We start from the raw sequence: 21,037 nt of genomic DNA on the forward strand, positions 1-21,037 counted from the left end.
TTAAATATTGTAAGTTTGTCAAATCATGAATAAATATTGAACGTAAGCAGATCTATTTATTTCTAAATATACAAGTATCTTAACAGTTATGGATTTAATGTCGCTTTTGCGAATTCGCTCTGATAAACTTCCGATAGTTTTCGAAGACAGTATTAAATTGCTAAGTAAGCACAACGTGATTCTCAAGGGTCCTTTCCGTTTTTGTTAAATACAAAGAGTAGAAGGTCAAACGCGTTGGAGTAAAAATGAATACATTAAATGCTGCAAACTGCAAATGATACAATAATATACTGCAAATGAGTCTCCATAAAATACATCCTAGCATCCAGTATAGCGTGTACCCCTCGAATCGCCTACCAATGCACGTACACTTACCCACATTTATTATATGCAATCTTGACCCTGACTCACAACCAGGATCTCATTGGGTAGCTATTCATATCAACCACGAAAAAGTTGGAGAATATTTTGATTCATTTGGACGTAAACCTATTAGAGTAATAGCGGATTTTTTAAGAAGAAATTGTCGGGTATGGAGCTATAAAGGAGTATTGTGTAGTATATTTGTACTACAAGTTCTGGGGTTTCAGCTTGGAAGATTACCTCAGAAATTTTTCGTATGACTCACCAAGAAATGACATGACACTAGTAAAGTTGTATTGTAACATAATGCAAATAAACACATAAAACACGGAAATCATATTTTTAATGTTCAGTAAATCCTTTTCCCATCTGTCCTGGTGCATTTGCAGGTAAATGCGCATGGTAATTTGCTAATTATGCATACGAAACTGACTCGGTGATTAGTAAATGAGGATTTGGACGAGACGTTACATTCTTATTATGAGGTGATTAGTAAATCGATTAATTTGCAACGTATAGCAAAACCTAACTTCGAAACAGAGAGAAATATCGCTTCGGGAGTGAGTGCTATCGACTCAGCACGGTCTGTTTAGTGGGGAAAGAGACCAAACTTTTTTTTTTTTTTTTTTTTTTTAGGCGGGGACTGCCGCTGAGCCAGAAACACACGGGGGGTTAGGTTGACTGAGGCAGCGAGTGAGGCAGTCCCCGGCACGGGGGGTTAGGTTGACTGAGGCAGCGAGTGAGGCAGAACCCGTGAATCCCTACTACAGTAAATACACAAATATACTAAACATGTATTTAGTAAAATCTGTAGTACATTTTAATCACATATTATTGAATTTTCCATCTATGAGTTTTATTCACTAATTGATTTAAATAAACTCGGTTATCATGTTATAAAAATGTAACAGATTTTAATGTATTGAAAACTACAAATAAATTTACTTAAAATATGCATAGATAACCCGCAAATTCTTATACCCACTAAGTACAATTATGATAGTATGTTCATAATACAAAAAACAAATTTTATTATTTCAGAAATAAATAACATAAAAAACCAATATTTATATGACGTAGTTAGCAAATATGAAGGTTAGTAAATGTTTTCAATACATTAAAATCTGTTACATTTTTATAACATGATAACCGAGTTTATTTAAATCAATTAGTGAATAAAACTCATAGATGGAAAATTCAATAATATGTGATTAAAATGTACTACAGATTTTACTAAATACATGTTTAGTATATTTGTGTATTTACTTGTATATACTATAAAGCTAAGGTTAATCCCTAAAATATATTTACTCATATAAAATAATAAACTACCCTCGTGTTCCGTCCTAAAGTTCTAGGAAACAACTATTTCTGTCTAGGCATAAAAATATTAGTTTTTCTTAACAGAAAATATATGTACAAAACACGAGTAGAATTGTTAATCTAATTTTAATGAAGTTGGTTATAATTAAAGGAATGTATTTAATTTATATTTTCAGCCTGGGTAATACCTAGGAAGGCAAGAAAGGTGAAAATATTGATTCTCGAAAAGCTACCTCTAGACAATTACAAGATTTTAAAGTATATTATGCAGTTTTTGTGGAAGGTATTTGTCTTTTTTTAATTTTACTATAACATATAAAAATAAATCGAGTCGTCCCTGACTGGACGTTCCGCAGGCTCGTTTGCTATATATTTAAAAAAATGATGATTAATATTTGTGGCACTTCAAACCTAAATGAAATAATTGTTTGTATTTCTTTGATTATTTTTAGATTGTTATACATATAATACATACACCTTTCAATAAAGTTAAAATAATTTGAAATATATACACTGAAGGATTTCACAAAAGAATTAGTATTATTTTTATATGCTTCAATACATTAAGTTTTTTTACTACCTACAATACAAAGATTTCTTCTAAATATTTGGAAGAAATTTTATCAGTAAATAACGAATCCCTCAAAAAGTAAATTACTTAGACAAATTTCGTACATACTTCCAGCAAAAGTTTTGGAAAGCACTGAACAACTACTTATGAAATGCCAGGAACATATACACACATTCTCATAGTTAAATAAATCCTAGATTCAAATTGTTAAGTTTTATGTCCTACTAGAGATAATATTTATAGGTACAAGATCGTAGCTGCCTAAATAAGATGACAAGCAGCAACTTAGCTGTGGTCTTCGGGCCCAATTTACTATGGCCGCGGGATGGAAATGTTTCATTACAATCTATCGGACCAATAAACGCATTTACCGATTTTTTAATCACACACCAGGAATCCATATTTATTATTTAAAATGTATACGAATTGTGAGTAACCTATGAATCTGACACATATCACAATCATTTGTTTGTTCTTTTATTTTTTGATTTATTTATTGTTACGTGACCTGGTAAACTACCGTTGTGTTCCATTGTTATTATCGGCCAGTTATGTGAAAAAATAAATAACTTTTAATAAAATTAATATGTGACGTTGAAAGACTAAAACAAATAACCCACTTATATTTAACGTCACTGTATCAAAATTAAACGTAACTCTTGTAATAATGCCAGTTTAATAGAACAGTTTATAAAACTAATATCTGTATTTACATTCGCGTATGTACCTTGTAGTTTGTGTAAGTTTTAATTTGGTGGATGACATTAAAACACTATAAGAACTAATTAAGTGTATAAAACTATATTATTCCACTCTAAGAGGAACTCCAGATTATGTGATTATTTTTGTGTTAAGAAATCGTCAACATTTGCGTCTTATTTATTACTAGTAGACTGTTTGTTCACCTATTGCTATTATTTTTCTGCTATTCACATTAAAGGTCTAAGAGGCTTATTCGAAACCAGTACCTATATAATTTAAACTCCAAAAAATTCAGATAAAATATTTTAGAATACGCACATGAGTTTTATCTACATACACTTTTCGATTTGTCTATGTTCTATGACATTTTAATTACTTATAGGATTTTGAGAGATCTATACAACACAACATAAATATATTTATGGTTAATAATTAATTACAGATTCCAATACTAGTATTATGGATTATTTAAGATTTATAATTGTATTATATATAAATGTATCATAATTTTAATAAATAAGTAGTGTAATCAAAGTTATGGTCTTAGGGTAATTAGGAATTCAATGTATCATAAAAATTATAACCTGACAAATGACTAGCTTTAAATTGTAAAATAAGTAATTGTAAAGTTCTGAAAAAATTATAGTTAGGATAAATATTTATTAATTTACAACATGTAAATTTTAAATCTTATTGTTGGTGTTAAAATAGGTAATAGTATTTAATTTTTTTTAGTTTCTTCTTATAATTGTATAACAATTTTGATTTTTTATTACAAAAAGACAAGTATTGTTATTGTTTTAGATCTTCATTAATCCTGTTAATATTTTTACTGTTTAACAAGACTTTATAGTTTATAATTAAATATCTAATTTACTTTCTCCTGCCCTATGTTATTATAATTTCTGTCTATTTTAATACATTTTATTAGTAAATGTTGCTTCTATTTAACCGCCAAACATAATGTTTAAAAGAAAAAATGCTATTTTTTGTCACTAAAGTTAGGATACATCACATTTTGTAAGTTTTTATTATGTATGACTGATTCATTATCTCAAAATGTATGGGATAATATAATAATATTTCAACTACAGAATCTCATTTTTGTTACATTCCGTTGCAACTTTTCTACTTTTGTATTTTATGAAAAGAGAAAGTATTATGTGAATCTGTCATAATTAATGCAATCATAAAAGTATGTCTACTCATTTTAAGTCATGTTTTGATATAAAATAAGTTTCTCTGAATACTAAAATAATTGTTATTTCTTATCATAGTGTATTGTAATCAAAATGTTTTTATTTTTTTATACCAAACTTGTTAATAATACAACAGTCATATAACGTATGTACAATAAGTAATGTAATGATTTTATCCGTGTTTGTGTAATTTTTAAATATTGTAAGTTTGTCAAATCATGAATAAATATTGAACGTATGCAGATCTATTTATTTCTAAATATACAAGTATCTTAACAGTTATGGATTTAATGTCGCTTTTGCGAATTCGCTCTGATAAACTTCCGATAGTTTTCGAAGACAGTATTAAATTGCTAAGTAAGCACAACGTGATTCTCAAGGGTCCTTTCCGTTTTTGTTAAATACAAAGAGTAGAAGGTCAAACGCGTTGGAGTAAAAATGAATACATTAAATGCTGCAAACTGCAAATGATACAATAATATACTGCAAATGAGTCTCCATAAAATACATCCTAGCATCCAGTATAGCGTGTACCCCTCGAATCGCCTACCAATGCACGTACACTTACCCACATTTATTATATGCAATCTTGACCCTGACTCACAACCAGGATCTCATTGGGTAGCTATTCATATCAACCACGAAAAAGTTGGAGAATATTTTGATTCATTTGGACGTAAACCTATTAGAGTAATAGCGGATTTTTTAAGAAGAAATTGTCGGGTATGGAGCTATAAAGGAGTATTGTGTAGTATATTTGTACTACAAGTTCTGGGGTTTCAGCTTGGAAGATTACCTCAGAAATTTTTCGTATGACTCACCAAGAAATGACATGACACTAGTAAAGTTGTATTGTAACATAATGCAAATAAACACATAAAACACGGAAATCATATTTTTAATGTTCAGTAAATCCTTTTCCCATCTGTCCTGGTGCATTTGCAGGTAAATGCGCATGGTAATTTGCTAATTATGCATACGAAACTGACTCGGTGATTAGTAAATGAGGATTTGGACGAGACGTTACATTCTTATTATGAGGTGATTAGTAAATCGATTAATTTGCAACGTATAGCAAAACCTAACTTCGAAACAGAGAGAAATATCGCTTCGGGAGTGAGTGCTATCGACTCAGCACGGTCTGTTTAGTGGGGAAAGAGACCAAACTTTTTTTTTTTTTTTTTTTTTTTTAGGCGGGGACTGCCGCTGAGCCAGAAACACACGGGGGGTTAGGTTGACTGAGGCAGCGAGTGAGGCAGTCCCCGGCACGGGGGGTTAGGTTGACTGAGGCAGCGAGTGAGGCAGAACCCGTGAATCCCTACTACAGTAAATACACAAATATACTAAACATGTATTTAGTAAAATCTGTAGTACATTTTAATCACATATTATTGAATTTTCCATCTATGAGTTTTATTCACTAATTGATTTAAATAAACTCGGTTATCATGTTATAAAAATGTAACAGATTTTAATGTATTGAAAACTACAAATAAATTTACTTAAAATATGCATAGATAACCCGCAAATTCTTATACCCACTAAGTACAATTATGATAGTATGTTCATAATACAAAAAACAAATTTTATTATTTCAGAAATAAATAACATAAAAAACCAATATTTATATGACGTAGTTAGCAAATATGAAGGTTAGTAAATGTTTTCAATACATTAAAATCTGTTACATTTTTATAACATGATAACCGAGTTTATTTAAATCAATTAGTGAATAAAACTCATAGATGGAAAATTCAATAATATGTGATTAAAATGTACTACAGATTTTACTAAATACATGTTTAGTATATTTGTGTATTTACTTGTATATACTATAAAGCTAAGGTTAATCCCTAAAATATATTTACTCATATAAAATAATAAACTACCCTCGTGTTCCGTCCTAAAGTTCTAGGAAACAACTATTTCTGTCTAGGCATAAAAATATTAGTTTTTCTTAACAGAAAATATATGTACAAAACACGAGTAGAATTGTTAATCTAATTTTAATGAAGTTGGTTATAATTAAAGGAATGTATTTAATTTATATTTTCAGCCTGGGTAATACCTAGGAAGGCAAGAAAGGTGAAAATATTGATTCTCGAAAAGCTACCTCTAGACAATTACAAGATTTTAAAGTATATTATGCAGTTTTTGTGGAAGGTATTTGTCTTTTTTTAATTTTACTATAACATATAAAAATAAATCGAGTCGTCCCTGACTGGACGTTCCGCAGGCTCGTTTGCTATATATTTAAAAAAATGATGATTAATATTTGTGGCACTTCAAACCTAAATGAAATAATTGTTTGTATTTCTTTGATTATTTTTAGATTGTTATACATATAATACATACACCTTTCAATAAAGTTAAAATAATTTGAAATATATACACTGAAGGATTTCACAAAAGAATTAGTATTATTTTTATATGCTTCAATACATTAAGTTTTTTTACTACCTACAATACAAAGATTTCTTCTAAATATTTGGAAGAAATTTTATCAGTAAATAACGAATCCCTCAAAAAGTAAATTACTTAGACAAATTTCGTACATACTTCCAGCAAAAGTTTTGGAAAGCACTGAACAACTACTTATGAAATGCCAGGAACATATACACACATTCTCATAGTTAAATAAATCCTAGATTCAAATTGTTAAGTTTTATGTCCTACTAGAGATAATATTTATAGGTACAAGATCGTAGCTGCCTAAATAAGATGACAAGCAGCAACTTAGCTGTGGTCTTCGGGCCCAATTTACTATGGCCGCGGGATGGAAATGTTTCATTACAATCTATCGGACCAATAAACGCATTTACCGATTTTTTAATCACACACCAGGAATCCATATTTATTATTTAAAATGTATACGAATTGTGAGTAACCTATGAATCTGACACATATCACAATCATTTGTTTGTTCTTTTATTTTTTGATTTATTTATTGTTACGTGACCTGGTAAACTACCGTTGTGTTCCATTGTTATTATCGGCCAGTTATGTGAAAAAATAAATAACTTTTAATAAAATTAATATGTGACGTTGAAAGACTAAAACAAATAACCCACTTATATTTAACGTCACTGTATCAAAATTAAACGTAACTCTTGTAATAATGCCAGTTTAATAGAACAGTTTATAAAACTAATATCTGTATTTACATTCGCGTATGTACCTTGTAGTTTGTGTAAGTTTTAATTTGGTGGATGACATTAAAACACTATAAGAACTAATTAAGTGTATAAAACTATATTATTCCACTCTAAGAGGAACTCCAGATTATGTGATTATTTTTGTGTTAAGAAATCGTCAACATTTGCGTCTTATTTATTACTAGTAGACTGTTTGTTCACCTATTGCTATTATTTTTCTGCTATTCACATTAAAGGTCTAAGAGGCTTATTCGAAACCAGTACCTATATAATTTAAACTCCAAAAAATTCAGATAAAATATTTTAGAATACGCACATGAGTTTTATCTACATACACTTTTCGATTTGTCTATGTTCTATGACATTTTAATTACTTATAGGATTTTGAGAGATCTATACAACACAACATAAATATATTTATGGTTAATAATTAATTACAGATTCCAATACTAGTATTATGGATTATTTAAGATTTATAATTGTATTATATATAAATGTATCATAATTTTAATAAATAAGTAGTGTAATCAAAGTTATGGTCTTAGGGTAATTAGGAATTCAATGTATCATAAAAATTATAACCTGACAAATGACTAGCTTTAAATTGTAAAATAAGTAATTGTAAAGTTCTGAAAAAATTATAGTTAGGATAAATATTTATTAATTTACAACATGTAAATTTTAAATCTTATTGTTGGTGTTAAAATAGGTAATAGTATTTAATTTTTTTTAGTTTCTTCTTATAATTGTATAACAATTTTGATTTTTTATTACAAAAAGACAAGTATTGTTATTGTTTTAGATCTTCATTAATCCTGTTAATATTTTTACTGTTTAACAAGACTTTATAGTTTATAATTAAATATCTAATTTACTTTCTCCTGCCCTATGTTATTATAATTTCTGTCTATTTTAATACATTTTATTAGTAAATGTTGCTTCTATTTAACCGCCAAACATAATGTTTAAAAGAAAAAATGCTATTTTTTGTCACTAAAGTTAGGATACATCACATTTTGTAAGTTTTTATTATGTATGACTGATTCATTATCTCAAAATGTATGGGATAATATAATAATATTTCAACTACAGAATCTCATTTTTGTTACATTCCGTTGCAACTTTTCTACTTTTGTATTTTATGAAAAGAGAAAGTATTATGTGAATCTGTCATAATTAATGCAATCATAAAAGTATGTCTACTCATTTTAAGTCATGTTTTGATATAAAATAAGTTTCTCTGAATACTAAAATAATTGTTATTTCTTATCATAGTGTATTGTAATCAAAATGTTTTTATTTTTTTATACCAAACTTGTTAATAATACAACAGTCATATAACGTATGTACAATAAGTAATGTAATGATTTTATCCGTGTTTGTGTAATTTTTAAATATTGTAAGTTTGTCAAATCATGAATAAATATTGAACGTAAGCAGATCTATTTATTTCTAAATATACAAGTATCTTAACAGTTATGGATTTAATGTCGCTTTTGCGAATTCGCTCTGATAAACTTCCGATAGTTTTCGAAGACAGTATTAAATTGCTAAGTAAGCACAACGTGATTCTCAAGGGTCCTTTCCGTTTTTGTTAAATACAAAGAGTAGAAGGTCAAACGCGTTGGAGTAAAAATGAATACATTAAATGCTGCAAACTGCAAATGATACAATAATATACTGCAAATGAGTCTCCATAAAATACATCCTAGCATCCAGTATAGCGTGTACCCCTCGAATCGCCTACCAATGCACGTACACTTACCCACATTTATTATATGCAATCTTGACCCTGACTCACAACCAGGATCTCATTGGGTAGCTATTCATATCAACCACGAAAAAGTTGGAGAATATTTTGATTCATTTGGACGTAAACCTATTAGAGTAATAGCGGATTTTTTAAGAAGAAATTGTCGGGTATGGAGCTATAAAGGAGTATTGTGTAGTATATTTGTACTACAAGTTCTGGGGTTTCAGCTTGGAAGATTACCTCAGAAATTTTTCGTATGACTCACCAAGAAATGACATGACACTAGTAAAGTTGTATTGTAACATAATGCAAATAAACACATAAAACACGGAAATCATATTTTTAATGTTCAGTAAATCCTTTTCCCATCTGTCCTGGTGCATTTGCAGGTAAATGCGCATGGTAATTTGCTAATTATGCATACGAAACTGACTCGGTGATTAGTAAATGAGGATTTGGACGAGACGTTACATTCTTATTATGAGGTGATTAGTAAATCGATTAATTTGCAACGTATAGCAAAACCTAACTTCGAAACAGAGAGAAATATCGCTTCGGGAGTGAGTGCTATCGACTCAGCACGGTCTGTTTAGTGGGGAAAGAGACCAAACTTTTTTTTTTTTTTTTTTTTTTTAGGCGGGGACTGCCGCTGAGCCAGAAACACACGGGGGGTTAGGTTGACTGAGGCAGCGAGTGAGGCAGTCCCCGGCACGGGGGGTTAGGTTGACTGAGGCAGCGAGTGAGGCAGAACCCGTGAATCCCTACTACAGTAAATACACAAATATACTAAACATGTATTTAGTAAAATCTGTAGTACATTTTAATCACATATTATTGAATTTTCCATCTATGAGTTTTATTCACTAATTGATTTAAATAAACTCGGTTATCATGTTATAAAAATGTAACAGATTTTAATGTATTGAAAACTACAAATAAATTTACTTAAAATATGCATAGATAACCCGCAAATTCTTATACCCACTAAGTACAATTATGATAGTATGTTCATAATACAAAAAACAAATTTTATTATTTCAGAAATAAATAACATAAAAAACCAATATTTATATGACGTAGTTAGCAAATATGAAGGTTAGTAAATGTTTTCAATACATTAAAATCTGTTACATTTTTATAACATGATAACCGAGTTTATTTAAATCAATTAGTGAATAAAACTCATAGATGGAAAATTCAATAATATGTGATTAAAATGTACTACAGATTTTACTAAATACATGTTTAGTATATTTGTGTATTTACTTGTATATACTATAAAGCTAAGGTTAATCCCTAAAATATATTTACTCATATAAAATAATAAACTACCCTCGTGTTCCGTCCTAAAGTTCTAGGAAACAACTATTTCTGTCTAGGCATAAAAATATTAGTTTTTCTTAACAGAAAATATATGTACAAAACACGAGTAGAATTGTTAATCTAATTTTAATGAAGTTGGTTATAATTAAAGGAATGTATTTAATTTATATTTTCAGCCTGGGTAATACCTAGGAAGGCAAGAAAGGTGAAAATATTGATTCTCGAAAAGCTACCTCTAGACAATTACAAGATTTTAAAGTATATTATGCAGTTTTTGTGGAAGGTATTTGTCTTTTTTTAATTTTACTATAACATATAAAAATAAATCGAGTCGTCCCTGACTGGACGTTCCGCAGGCTCGTTTGCTATATATTTAAAAAAATGATGATTAATATTTGTGGCACTTCAAACCTAAATGAAATAATTGTTTGTATTTCTTTGATTATTTTTAGATTGTTATACATATAATACATACACCTTTCAATAAAGTTAAAATAATTTGAAATATATACACTGAAGGATTTCACAAAAGAATTAGTATTATTTTTATATGCTTCAATACATTAAGTTTTTTTACTACCTACAATACAAAGATTTCTTCTAAATATTTGGAAGAAATTTTATCAGTAAATAACGAATCCCTCAAAAAGTAAATTACTTAGACAAATTTCGTACATACTTCCAGCAAAAGTTTTGGAAAGCACTGAACAACTACTTATGAAATGCCAGGAACATATACACACATTCTCATAGTTAAATAAATCCTAGATTCAAATTGTTAAGTTTTATGTCCTACTAGAGATAATATTTATAGGTACAAGATCGTAGCTGCCTAAATAAGATGACAAGCAGCAACTTAGCTGTGGTCTTCGGGCCCAATTTACTATGGCCGCGGGATGGAAATGTTTCATTACAATCTATCGGACCAATAAACGCATTTACCGATTTTTTAATCACACACCAGGAATCCATATTTATTATTTAAAATGTATACGAATTGTGAGTAACCTATGAATCTGACACATATCACAATCATTTGTTTGTTCAGAGGTTTGGAGACCCGCGATGTGGTTTCGATCAATGATACTGAAGGAAGCAAAGACAGCGTGTAATATCATAGAAAAAATATAAGTAAAATAAATGGATTTTTTTTAACTGATTGGAAATAAACAGAAATTCTTATTACTTGTATATGGCTAAGTGTACACATATATACGAAAGCTAAAGTTTTGTATGTTAGCACGTACGCCTGATCTTTAACAAATCAATTTTAATTAAACATTTAAACAGAGTTTGTGTTTTATGATTTTCTTTTTTAATCTAGTTTAATATTTTTGTTTGCTGCATCTCTTCTGATTATCGAAGAATATTAATTACATAACGAGTGTCCTTTCATGAATAATTACATGATATCCTCGACAAAAAATCAATTTCCGCTTCGCATTGAGGTGTCAAATTACCTTCATCGATACGTAAGGGAGCTGGTTCGCCTTACACCAAACGTGCCCTTGTTAACACACTGCGCAATCCGTTGTCTGTATACATGCGAAAAAAAAACATTAAAAAAAAACACACACATGTCTGATTTTTGTATAAATCTTATAAAAAAAGTCTAATTTAAAAAAAAAGTAATATTCTTTAAGAAATCTTTTAAATAAGTCTTATTTTCTATTCTATATAAATCTTATCATTTCTGATTTAATGCATTTTATAGCTAATTAAAATTATACTGCGCTTTGAATTTATCAGTACAAAAATCCAGGAAAATCATTGCCGTTAAAACGATTCTTGTAAAGACAGATTGTCAGTGTTTAAAATTCTTTGAGGTGATTATACAGAAACAAGTGATGAAACGAACGCCTATCAAAAGTGACAGATCTTGCCAGTCGTTTTTGCTTCAGAGTTCAGAGAAGCCAGATTTTTTAGCCAACTGTGCGGTATTCGAAGACGTGTTATAAATTATTAAACAACTACACAAGGTAAAAAATATAAAGTTTTTCAAACATATAAAAATCGATACGTTGTATAATTATGACGCAAATTTAGACAGTCTTAAACTTCAAAAAAGACTTCCTAATTGATTAATGATTTATGCACGTTATTCTGAGAATATGGTTTTAATGAGAACTTTCCTGCTTAAGCGTCATAATTTCAATTTTTCAAATAAAAATTATTGATGCGGTTTTGGTCATAAAAATACTTGGACTTGGCGGACTATTGAGCGAATAGAGACGTATACAATAATTATATGGAAATAAACGGCGAACTAAATTAAATATTAATACAGACAACTAACAAGCTAACCAAGAAATAGACTTAAAAGGCAAATTATAACACATAAATGAAACTTAAACCACACAAAATACATCAGCAGCACTCGATCAACGAGGCAATGCTGCCAGCATTAAACGATAAGCCACAGGGAGCAGTTAAGAAAAAAAAAATTTAATTTTCCTTTTTATATTTTTCTATTATTATTATAAGCTTGTAGGCTATATTGTAAATACTGTACAATGTGTATTATGTTCCAGATATATTATTTTTATTAATTTTCTAAATTTTTTCGCATTGCATTTTCCTGTTGCGCACAGTGGGTAGGTTGTTTCTAGTATGAACCTTATAAGGCAGTTGTTTTAATTATTTGATGATCTTTTGACATTTAAGGTTACAGTTTACAAAAGGTCAGAATAAATTCCATTTGATACCTTCTATGGTTTTTCTGTGAACTTTGTGTAATAATGTGTATTATTTGTGTATTATTGTTTTTACTTGGATTGTTAAGTTAAAAGTGTTGACAGGAACATATAATGTCCGTAATTACATATATTACTTGGAACTGTTTGCTTACGAACTTACTCTCTTACTCTTTTGAGGTTTTTAGAAATGAGGTACACTTAATAAAATATATTGCCTGCGTTTTTCGCTTCCTACTTAATTTAGTATTGTTAACCTTTATGTGTTAAATAATGAAGCACTCTTGGCCTTGAGGTTGCAACGAGTGACTCTCATCCTTAAGGTCGTAGGGTCTATCCCCGATAGGGTGAAGGCATCGTGAGGAAACCGGCATGTCTTAAAGTAAATCTCAACTCAAATTCAAATTTTAAAATTAAATCATACGAAAAAATCTCGCATAACAACACTAGCGGTCAACCTCCAGTAGTGCACCACAAGAAGAAAAATGTCTACCTTATTATGCCGACATAACATATTTTCAATGTATGTGTATTTAATAAGTATATATTGTTATTCTATATGTCTGGTTTATAGGACTGTTATCTATTAATTCGTGTTTTGTCTAGCACAGTGATAACCGATGAATTTGTAATACAATATGTTACATACCATTATAATATTTAGATAAGGATATTTAATTAATTATATTAGTATTTTTAGATGAAGTAATTGCTCAAAAAATTATAATATAAAAATAAATGAAACGGGTAATCATTTATTAATATTTATTTATTAGTAATCTTACAGCTAATATAAATTATATAAAACAAAATAGAGTATATAGAGAAACAATATATTATATGAAACAGACATCTGAAGTGAGTAATAAAAAAAAATAAAAGAAACTGAAATGTAACATTGCCCGCATCTTCAAATAAATATCACAGCTTCTTTGGTGAGGGGGAAATTATCAATATTGGGGTTATTGATATTTTTTTTAGTATCTTAACCAAAGCTATACATGATACCATACTAAATTAAAGAATAATTGAAAAGTACTTGGGGACACAGTATTTCTACATCGAACCGATACAATACCGATCATGACGAACACAGACAACAAAAAAATATAATTAAAAAATTAAAGCCGTCTATTATCTTCCCAAGACTTTACTTACTGTATACTGGATATCCTGGGCAGATTTTCCCTTAAAAGCCATTAGTAACTAACCATCATTTAGTACCTTTGATTAGGCGTAAAATATTCTATTATTTGTCAGCACAAAGTACTTTATCGTATCGTAAGTAACATACGTGCAAAATAGCATGTAAAACCCTTTATAAACTTTTTTAAATCTTCATATTTAAACTGGTTTAAGGAATTAACTCGTCGACCTTAAACTCGCTTCCTTCTTTATGACCTAGGCGTTACTTGGAATGCCTGAAGCCTAGGTTTATCAAGACCTTGAGATTCGAACCGTTAATGTGTTCACTTTAGCATTCGTAATTATCTTTGCGAATTGTTTTGAGAATCCTGTGTTTTAGTGGAGATAATTGGTAATTTATTTATTAGTTTCTATAGATTCGTGTCATGATTGACGCGCGGTATTCGGTTCCAACTCGATGAAACCGATATTATTACGAGTTTGTTATGTTTTATTGAACCATCAATAAACTCTCCCTTACATGCGAGCGCATTAACAAGATATTTATTAGATATTCACACGAAATTTCCGTTACTATGTGGGATTAGAACGCGCTGTTGAAAGTACGTGAATCTCGCACAGAAGGAAACTTAACCGTTGCTTAATAGTATCATAATCTGTTTCAGTATAAGTTAGTTTTGTTTCGTGTTGAGATAATAAAGCGTTAAAAATCTTTGATTTTTAGTAATTATTCTGTGTTCAAATCTTTATATTGGTAATTACTGTCAGTGCGGAAATCCATACATTAATATCGTAGTTAAATGTCAATTGCTATAAACCGGTTAATTTCAATAAATATACAATTTAGAATAGAGCTTCAAGTAATAAATGTAAACTCGCATGAAAAAATATCTAATTATTGTAAAAAACTGGGCAGGTTTTGAAAAAACTTGATTTCTGTCCCCAATGTTATATATGGGTCAGTGGTACGTCCACAGTATACGAACGTTGAAGTACGGTTAATTACGTGTTGTAACAGATGTTTTGAAGCTTATTCAATATATAAGTTGAAGGATAATTGAAATATCTGCTAATCAGTAATAACAAAATACTCATTATTAAAAAAATGAATTAAAGTAAACTGTGTTTATCGACACTTCGACAGTTCGTCGTAGCGTTGCCATTTGGACAAAAAAATAGTTTGGTCCTCCTTGAAAAATAAATAGAGATAGGCCAATGCAAACGTGGTCTACTGGAATTATTAAGAAAATTCATGGCTAGACTTGGCGGGGACAGAAATAGGGTGGTTCAAAGGAGAATTTTACTCGTGAAGAGGTCTTCACAACTAATAATTGACTAGGATAAAGTTTTATTATTCTATAGTGTTTTCTTAAATCAGTTACATTTTAATTGAAAATATTAATTGTAGCTGTATCGTTACAGTTGGTACAGAATAAATAGGCGTTTTTATATTAATTTATTTAATGTTTAATTCAATGTGGCGTCTTAAAATTAAAGATATAAACGCCTTGTTTAAAGTTATTTTTGTCTGTATACTGTGGTTGGAACGATGTTTGATGAATTACAAGTTTTTTCAGTGCGAATCGATTGATTTATTGTACAAAATTGAAGTCTAAAAGAGTTGAGATTGGAAACGGTGAATGATGGATGTTACAAAGGCCGACGTCATCTCAGTGGATTTTTTATTTTTCGTATTCACCTAATTGAGTAAATTTTTAACTCTTCCAATAACGGCAAATAGATTTATTGAATTGAATTGACAGGAGATACCTATGTGATTTTAGCCTTTAGTTAGCCTAGAACAACTGTCATACCTGAGGTCGTAGGTTCAAACCCCGTCTATATGCTTAACACTCATGAGGCGATGGAAAATATCGCGAGGAAACCGGCATATTCAGACTTAAATCACAGGCGTCAGACACAAAAGGTTGGTCACCTACTTACATAGTAATAAAATTAAACGATAGCATAAAGTAATCGGAGATTAAAACTAAGAGTTGTTTTGCTAGATGAAAATAAACATTTTAGTATCCAAAGTTTCAAAAAAATATATTTAATGTTTTCGTTAGTGTGTGCAGTCTTGTTTTTTTGCTGGTGAAAACCACCATGAATCGACTAGCTCCCATCGTTGCCATAAAATCCTTCTGTTCATCGTTTCTAAGTAGGGGGTCGGGAGACTATCAGGGGCTCGCAGTCTGTTAAAACTACATATAGGTAAAAAAGATTCGTTAAAAATAGCTATGTACATATTATTATAATTTAACGGGGTCGCAATACTGTTTTACATAACTTTTTCTTGGGTCGCGACATAAAAACTGTTAAGAAACCATGGTGGTTCAATAATACAGAAACTTTTAATTTTTTTTCTACATTGAAATAAAAAATTGTTACGCCATTAATCAACCGCAAAATAGTTACAAATGGTTTTAGGTTTTAATACGAATAATCATGAATATTAAGTAGTGTTGTTAATATGTAGGTCGCCTTTTTTAGGCGCGGGTTTAGTACAACATGTATGTAAATATATATTCCAATTACTATATTGGTCTAGAAGTTGCACGATCAGCAGACGTTCCTGGGTTCAAATCTGTTTGGTCTGAAAAATACGCTAAAGCTATTAGTATCGTTTTACTTTGGCCCAAGTCCAGGATATGTTAACGTCTAGAATATTTGATGGTACGCGGTATGTTACTTGCGGTACATATATATACGGTATGGTATTTGCGGGAAGACACAACATTTATTCGATAATATTCTATAAATATTTTTTTTTGTATCTAATCTTCAATTAGTTAGCTTACTGTTCCAGTGTTATTCTTCTATCGGTTTGTTGCTCCAGGCAGCTGCGAACATTAGACATTCTAAGGTGTCTCGCTTTGTTTGTGTGTATCGTTTTAGTCACACATGCAAGGAATCGCACCATGTCCTGTCTGAATTTCTACCATGAGGAGACTGAATCTGTCTTCTTTTTATTTACCAAGACATTTACAGTTTTCTGCTTATGTTTATGCACTCTTATGACCTTTTTAATATAAATTAGCTGATTTGGCCGATCGGATAGTTCAGTCAGTTTTATATAGGTCACAATTCTCTCGCTTAAAACTTCCATGCCTTAAACATCAATCGTTGATAAGCATCTGAGCTCCTAAATATTTAAATCACTGAGCCGAGTAACTGTCGGCAGTCAACTAGCACAAATCTCAACTGGTTCTGTTTTTTTACGAATTCTCGCATCGATAAAGTGTCATAAGGTGACGGATCCAAAGTCTAAACATCGGTTGACTAATGGCTTGAAAATACCGTACTAACTGTTTGTAAGCTGTCATGTTAGCTGCTGGATATTCAGAGCTCATAATTAACGCTTCATGCCTTTGGTATTCAGGTGTGTTCGTGAACTCTTGATTAGGATTAGAATAGATGTTTTTGGCTTTCAACATCGACTGGCAAGGGCAAAAGTGTATGAGCGCCTTTTGACAAAGAGCTTTACCGACCGTCAGATGAAAAGCGCGTGATGATCTTGCGCTAACAGAGACGCGATTGCATACATTAGAAAATCTGACAGTTGGCTGTTTGGTATTTTGTTCTTATCTATCGTATTTGGCCGTTAAGCCTAACATTGGTCTGGTTTTAAATATGGGAGATTTGAGTACTTTATTGAAGTGAAACTGCTTTACACACCTTGACTTGGGGAGTAAGAACGAATGGTGAAAAACAGAGACTAGATCCTGAAAATAGTTTTAGAAGCACATTCCTTGAACAGTTGGCTAAATACATAAATACTATTTTATTGCGAAGTGCATTGCATGGCTCCGATTTCCTATTCATAAAACTGTGTGTGGTCTGTATATTCATAATTTATATACACACATGAAATCGCGGTACATACCAAAGCGATTGTTACGTGGCAAATCGATGTGTGAATCGAATAAATCATGTATCGAGTGACGGCGGGAAATCGATTCGATCGTGATCGAAATCCATGCATATAGCAGTTCATATTTTATATCTATAATTGAATAATATTCCATGTAGAATATTTATTTATATAACTGTAATTATATGAATATTTATAATTTCAGAAAATATATTATATGATTTAAGATATAGAAAATAGAGATTAAAAGTAGGAAATCTTCAAATTTGGATTATTCATATGTGTGAAGTAATTCGATAAAAATGTAAACATTAGTAAAATACGTGTAAGCTATAATCTCAAAATTTATTGTTGTTTCTTTTTGACCTAGTAAAAGCTTAACCTTTGACTTAAATTCTCATACATTATAATTATAATATTATGTATATTATGTCGTGGGAGGTTTGCGGTATCTGTGTATTGCGGCCAAACTTAAAATAGGTTTGTCATAACTAGTAATTTACTATAAGCTTTTGATATTATAACACATAACTTGGGATACCAAAACAATCAGTAAACTGCATCTCAAAAGTTTTTGTTAATTAAAAATCGTATTTAGCAATAGCATTAAGACAGACAATTCCTGACTCCTGAGGTCCTAGGTTCTATCGCTGGCCCCAATGTACTTTCTTTCTTTGTGCGCATTAAACATTCGCTCGGACTATAAAGACAGGCTGACTACCTACTTGCCTATTAGACTATCATATAGTATGAAACAGAAATCTGAGGCCCACTCCTGACAAGCTTGTAGCACCACTGATTTATTTTGTTTTATTTACGTAAACTACTAATGATGACGGAAAAGCTTTCATTGAGTTTCAGACCAGATGGTACTGTGTTCCAGGTTGTTGACTTTCCTTTTTTCAAACGCCCGTATTATATATTTTGCATAACACAAATAAAAGATCGCGATTAGAAAACAGACTTGCAAACAAAGCAGGCATAAATTTCTACAATAGGCCACTTAACATCAAGTGGGATTGTGGCCAAACACCTTACCTATCTTTTATAAAAACGTACTTTAATCTTGTGATAACATTCGAATAAAGAAAGCAATATTAGATTTCTAAGTTTAAAAAAATGTAACACAATTTTACTAGACAACGTGAAATTAAAATGTAACTTCAAAATGGAAGCTTTTAGGAAAATTTAATGTAGTTGTACGAAGTTATATTTTGCTAAAACACGTGTTAATTGTTTATTTTTATAGCATAGTCCAATGGTCGTAAGGTAAAATACAGTAGATAACCGTAATTGTATATTGTATGGATAGCGGCTACCGGTCGTCCGCTATAGTACTTGTTACTAGCTCTCCACTTCACACTCTAGTAGACGTATCAACTGCCACAAATCACAGGCATTGGCGGAAGCGATTATGGTCTATTTAACTAATATGGTAGTTCAACTATGGTAGAATATAACAGTTGTTAATTGGCTGTTCCAAAGCTTATTAAAACATAACCGTAGCCAAAAGTGTCTTGGATTATATGGATGTGTGAATAATCCTTATCAATTTTAAGCTAAACCAAAATATTGAATAATCAATAACACAGTGCTGATAACTGTCAGCTTCATAGACCAAAAAGTATTTGCAAAATAAAATTAAGAATTTACTTATATTGAAGGGGATTGTATCGATCTGGCTTGTAGCAACTTATAACGATGTGCAAAATTGAAGGCAAGAGATGGACTGGTAGAAGTAACGAGTCTTCGTTGGAATATCTTCCGAATATTCGAAGGTGGACCGGCATCACATCCGCGGAGGAACTGTTGAGAGCTAGATACTTGAATTGACCGGTATCTTGCAATAATTGTTACTTGTTGCTTATTAATAAAAAAGTGTCACCTAAACAAGAGAGTAAACATGTGATTGGTATATAAATCAAAGTTCGTCCTCCTCGCTTCAGCCTCAAACTTAAGCCACACAGGTAAACCAAGCGCCACGGTCTGATAGGCCGCAGTTTCGTGTTACACGCGAACTTTCAGTACCTCGGTATTCAGTACAGATACAAATACAATTAAATGTAATGAAATTAAAAGTATTTAATTAGCATTTGCCGGCGTTTGTCAAAGTCAAAGATAGTATAGGAATGTCAATGTAATACGGGCAAAGTGGGTCTAGAAAGCCCCATAATCTAGGGATCTTTTGTATTAACTAGATTTTAAAGCACTGCGGTGAATTTAAAACACATTGCAAAAGACACAAAAATGTTAAATTTGCGATTGCGTTAAACCGCAATACATTCGAATCACGGTTGTGCTGTGGATGTGCGCACTTATCAACCGCTACAGATACCGGCAAACTACCTGAGCAATAAACAAGGGAGTGGGGGAAAGTTTGCGCATCGTATTGAAGCGCAGGACCCAAACGTCAACTGATTTACCAATCACGCAGTCTACACGTCACTCTCAAGTGATACCTAAAAATGGCTTTTTCGCAGCCAAGGACATTTGTTCAAGATGTTTGCCGGTATCTGTACTACAGTGAATGAAATAATCGTGATTACCCCTGCATTCCCTACCAGCGAGTCAGTCCGATACAGAAATTTGAGACCCAGAATTCAAATATTGTAACTAATTCATTATTGGTGCCAACGATTTGCTTGAAAATACATGATTGATCTATGATAAGAGTTATGAATATTAAGGTTGATAAAATCACAAACTTATTTAATCACAATACACGACATATTTTTGCAGACATATTGCACAGTAGTTAGTAATCCAGTCAGTTTCACAAGTGTAACGCAACCACGTTGCGCAGACGCATTAAATACCGTGCACCGTTATATTATCTATTTGTATCTTGGAGGAAACTCTTGTCAATTATTGTTTATTTATACCATTGGTATTATTGTTAATTATGTGGAGTTGGGTAAGATCCTGGCGTTCACGG

General features: G+C 30.9%; 1 protein-coding gene and 3 long non-coding RNA genes across 6 annotated transcripts in view; all 4 read left to right on the forward strand.

The window, feature by feature from the left end:
* LOC110997415 (protein outspread) overlaps positions 1-21,037 on the forward strand; it is a 220,842-nt gene that overhangs the window by 50,362 nt on the left and 149,443 nt on the right. The gene's annotated exons all lie outside the window — the stretch shown is intronic.
* On the forward strand, positions 1,429-3,240 carry LOC123689541. The gene is made up of 3 exons (XR_006750486.1): positions 1,429-1,458; positions 1,863-1,969; positions 2,501-3,240. It is a non-coding gene; the product is annotated as an uncharacterized LOC123689541 (long non-coding RNA).
* Positions 5,781-7,592, forward strand: LOC123689542. Its single transcript, XR_006750487.1, has 3 exons — positions 5,781-5,810; positions 6,215-6,321; positions 6,853-7,592. It is a non-coding gene; the product is annotated as an uncharacterized LOC123689542 (long non-coding RNA).
* On the forward strand, positions 10,132-11,402 carry LOC123689543. Its single transcript, XR_006750488.1, has 3 exons — positions 10,132-10,161; positions 10,566-10,672; positions 11,204-11,402. It is a non-coding gene; the product is annotated as an uncharacterized LOC123689543 (long non-coding RNA).

Source organism: Pieris rapae, chromosome 11, assembly GCF_905147795.1.
Source record: "Pieris rapae chromosome 11, ilPieRapa1.1, whole genome shotgun sequence".
In the NCBI taxonomy this organism is placed as follows: domain Eukaryota; kingdom Metazoa; phylum Arthropoda; class Insecta; order Lepidoptera; family Pieridae; genus Pieris; species Pieris rapae.